The sequence below is a fragment of the Berghia stephanieae genome, chromosome 6, assembly GCF_034508935.2.
Source record: "Berghia stephanieae isolate SIO BIC M18660-M18661 chromosome 6, UCSD_Bste_1.3, whole genome shotgun sequence".
Classification (NCBI taxonomy): Eukaryota; Metazoa; Mollusca; class Gastropoda; order Nudibranchia; family Aeolidiidae; genus Berghia; species Berghia stephanieae.
In genome coordinates this window covers 60,532,921-60,537,575 of record NC_088365.1, presented here as the reverse complement: position 1 = coordinate 60,537,575, position 4,655 = coordinate 60,532,921, and positions in this window count along the sequence as shown.

The window sequence follows — 4,655 nt, the reverse complement described above, 5'->3', positions numbered from 1 at the left end:
AATATTCCGTGAGAATAGAGCAGTCTGGCATAAGAGTTGTAGAGATAGAATAAGTGCCAGGAATTTAGAGAGAGCAAAAAAGAAAATACCATCAGAAGAAGTTGGGCCGCCCAGTCCTGTTAAAACAAGAAAAATTTCACGTATGCTGGACCCTGTATCCTGTTTCTTTTGTGGAGATTCTGCAGGGAATGATATATTGCACAAAGTCTCGACAATGCAATTGGATGAAAAAGTAAGAAAGGGAGCCACGATACTAAAAGACCAAAATCTTTTGAAAAGATTGGCACCCGGAGATATGATTGCGACAGATTCAGTTTACCATAACAAATGTCTGCAAGCATTTTACAGACGGGTCAAACAAGAAAAGGAAGAAACCAAACGTCATAGCCAAAGTTCAAGCTCTGAAAATGAAGAGATTCTTAGAGGGATTGCATTTGCCGAGTTAGTCTCGTATATACAGAGCTTTGAAATTGATGAATCAACAGCTCCCGTTTTCCACTTGCCAGACCTTTTGCACTTATACAAATCTAGATTAGTTTCTCTTGGAGTTTCCAGTACATATACGCATTCAACCAGATTTAGACAAAAACTTCTCGACGCTTGCCCAATGCTTCAAGAATGTGGAAATCAACAAGGTAAAGAAACAAAATTGATTTTCAAAAGGGACGTTGAAGATGCGTTTCATAAAGCCGTTGACCATGATTCTGAAGCTCTTCTTATGGCTCAAGTTTCAAAAATAATCAGAAGAGAAATGAGAAAAAGTCAGCAATCGTTCACGGGTACATTTGAAAAGTGTATTCAAGAAAATTCAGTCCCACCAGTCATGTATGCTCTGATTTCGATGATTTTGGATGGACCTGATTTTATGGTTAAAGATGGGAGGCAAAACCAGGAAGCAGAACACAGGGGTAAAAACCAGGCTGCATTGACTTTGTCTCAGCTGATGATTTTCAACAGCAGACATCACATGAGCAATAACGATTCTCAGCCCAAAAAGCGACGTCACATAAGAAGGAAAGAAACGCCTGTTCCTATATACATTGGTTTGAAGATGCATGCTGAAACTCGGAAGAAGCAGCTTGTAGACACTCTTTATGACCTAGGCTTGTCGATTTCTTATGACAGAGTTATGAGTATTTCAACTGATGTTAGCAATACAATCTGCAAAAAGTTTGAGACAGAAGGTGTGGTTGTTCCTCCTGGACTGTTACCAAATGTGTTTACAGTTGGAATGGTTGACAACATTGACCACAACCCCAGTTCAACCACGGCGTCTGTATCGTTTCATGGAACTAGTCTGTCATTAGCACAACAACCTACATTACATGAAGACAGCGCTAAAGAGTTTCAAATCAACCCACAAGTTCAGGGAAAGAGATGTGTAATGCCTCTTCCACGCTATTACACACTCGTCACTCAGGTTGAAAGAAAGAAAGAACTTTCGATCCCAGCTTCCATGTCTCATTGTAAGTTAGAAATGAGAACATCTGATGGTAACATCACACAACGAAAATGGCTAGAACAAGTTCATTCTGTAGTTTCCCCAGAATCACTATCGTCAAATTTAACCCAAAGCAGTAGTGAACCATGTGAGCCTCAAATTGAACCCGAAATTCAGGACACATCTAGTCACAGCAAAGAGTCAGGACTACCTTCTTCAAATGGCTCATCTCTGCCACTCTCATGGGGAGCGTTCCATGCATCTTGCCATACCCATAAACAAGACAAACAGGCAAACATAGCCTTATTACCTCTTTTGAAGGACAGTGCTCATTCTCCATCACTGATCAAACATGCAATGTGTACAATAAAGAGATGTACTGAACATCTTAATCCAGGACAGATACCCGTGATTGCCATGGATCAACCACTTTTTGCTCTTGCAAAAGAGATTCAGTGGTCTTTCCCACAACAGTTAGGAGAAGATTCCTTTGTAGTCTTACTCGGAGGACTTCATATTGAACTAGCCTTCCTCCGTCTTCTAGGCGACTGGTTACAAGGTAGCGGATGGACAAACATATTGGAATCGGCTGGAGTTGTCACAAGTGGTGTTGCAGATTCCTTCCTTAGAGTCACCCATGTTACCAGAACTCGATATGCCCACGAGATCACATCTGCAGCTCTTTATATATTGCACCAAACTGCCTTCAGAAACCGCAAAAATAAAGACCAAGATTTCAATGAGTGGTGCAAGATGGAAACGGAGAAGAAACCCATGTTCTCTTACTGGAATAAAGTTTTGCAACTTGAACTAAATTTGCTGCAGTTTGTTCAGTCCATCCGATCTGCAGATTTTGAAGAATATATGCAATCTCTTACTACATTGGTTCCTTGGTTCTTTGCTCTTGATCATGTTCATTATGCAAGGTGGGTTTCTGTACATTTACGTGACCTCTGTCAGCTAAGAATCAAACTTCCATCTGTACATCAAGCTTTCTCTCGTGGAGCATTTGTCATCAATAAGACTGGACGACCATTCTCTTCCATAGCCCTCGACCACGCACACGAGCAGTGTAATGCCATGATTAAAGGAGATGGAGGCGCGATTGGGTTGCTTACCAATGCAAACGCTCTTCGTAGGTGGATGGTTGCAGGACCAGAAATCTCACGCCAAGTAAAGAGCTTTGAGGGAGATCTTATAGTACATGAGACACAGAGATCAGATATTCGGTACCACCATGAGCAGACACCTGCAGTGCAAAAGAAATTCAAATCGGATGTCCAAAAGCTAATTGCTACGTTTAATGATGGTAGAAACCCATTTGAAGACGATAGTGATATTTTATACGCACTAGATACTAAAAATGTTACAGACACCTCATCAATACAAACGCTGAAAGAAGTTACCAGAATTGGACAAGAAAACTATAATGCTTTTGTAAAAGAAAGACTGGTTGAAAGGAGTGTATCCATTTATTCCCCGATTTCGCGGAATAAACTGAAGATCTTTGAATGTAAAAAGACAACACAGAAGACTCCATTAAACCTTCTACGCAATGATTGTTCTTTGTTTTCGCGGCTTTTCATCGCCTGCCAAATTCGTAAAGGTGATCTTGAAAATTTTTTTCGACATGAAAACAACCCATCTCCTCCATCACTGAGCAAAGATGGCGATATAAGATCAGGAACGAAATCAGACTTACTTCGGTGTCTTGAACGGTTGATCATATCTAATCCAGTAGATGATGAGGATAATGGCCTGGAGCACATCGGTGACAGTAATGAGCTTTTGCTCGAAGATGAACAAAGTTTTGATGTAGAGCAAATCTCTAGTTATTTGGATGATGACGAACCAATCATTGACAAATCATTAGCAGGTCCATCTAACATTGAGCAGATAGAAAATAACTCCACACAGTCATTTGGCACTTCCCCTAAAGAGGCAAAACTGCTTGATGGTGCATTTATTGTCCATCTGCTCTCCACTGATACAACGCGCACTTTTCAGGAATATGCAGATCGAATTTTCATTCCGTATATCATCAATCAACTGGAGTCAGTGCAAAGATTAGATGTGGTATGGGATCAATATGTTCCTGACAGTTTAAAATCGTCCACGCGACTGAAACGAGGACATGGACAACGCCGTAAAGTGACCCGAAAAGCTCCAATTCCATCAAATTGGGCAGGGTTCCTGCGAAACGATGCAAATAAAGAAGACCTGTTCCAATTTTTGGCACAACAATTGATTTGCCTTGATACAGGGAGGAAAATAGTCGTCACAACTTATCAACAGAATGCCATCAGCAATTCAACCACAGCCGATGTGTCTGCAATTGATGATTGCAAACAAGAAGAAGCTGACACGCGGTTGTTTCTGCACGCCAAAGATTGCATTCAGCAAGGATGTAAGAAAATTTTTATAAGAACAGCGGATACTGACGTGGTTGTCCTCGCCATTCACTTTGCTGGGAAGCTAAAGGCTGAGGAGCTTTGGATTTTATTTGGCTCGGGAAAGCATTATCGTCATATTGCAGCACACAAAATAGCAGCCAGACTTCCAGCAGACCGCGTTGACGCACTGCCGATCTTCCATGCTCTAACAGGATGTGACACTGTTTCTTTTTTTGCCTCAAAGGGAAAAATCACAGCATGGGCAACATGGGATGCTTTCAGTGATGTGACTCCTGCATTCCTTGAACTGGCTTCAACTAGAAAACCTACAGAAGCCTGCTTTAACATGATCGAAAAGTTCGTTGTTCTTCTGTATGAAAAGAATAGTACACTGGCAACAGTGAATCATGCACGCCAGCGGCTATTTGCACAGAAATGCAGAGCTATCGAAAATATTCCACCAACCTCAGATGCCCTGTATCAGCATGTTCTTCGGACAATATTTCAAGGAGGAATTGTTTGGGGAACATCGCTACAGAAAGACCCACCGACAGCCTTTCCCTCTGACTGGGGTTGGAAAGAAAATGAAGAAGGTGGTTGGAAACCTGTATGGACCACTTTACAACCCATAGAGGAGACATGCCTTGAACTCGTTCGTTGTGGATGCAAGAAAGGCTGCAAAACACGATGCAAGTGTGCCAGCGCCCTCCTTCCCTGCACAGCTCTTTGCCAATGTGGAGGAGACTGTAGCCAAGAATAACGGCCACATGTGAGTTTAATAAGCATAACATGAAATAAAGCCTCCCTTATGTATTACGTTA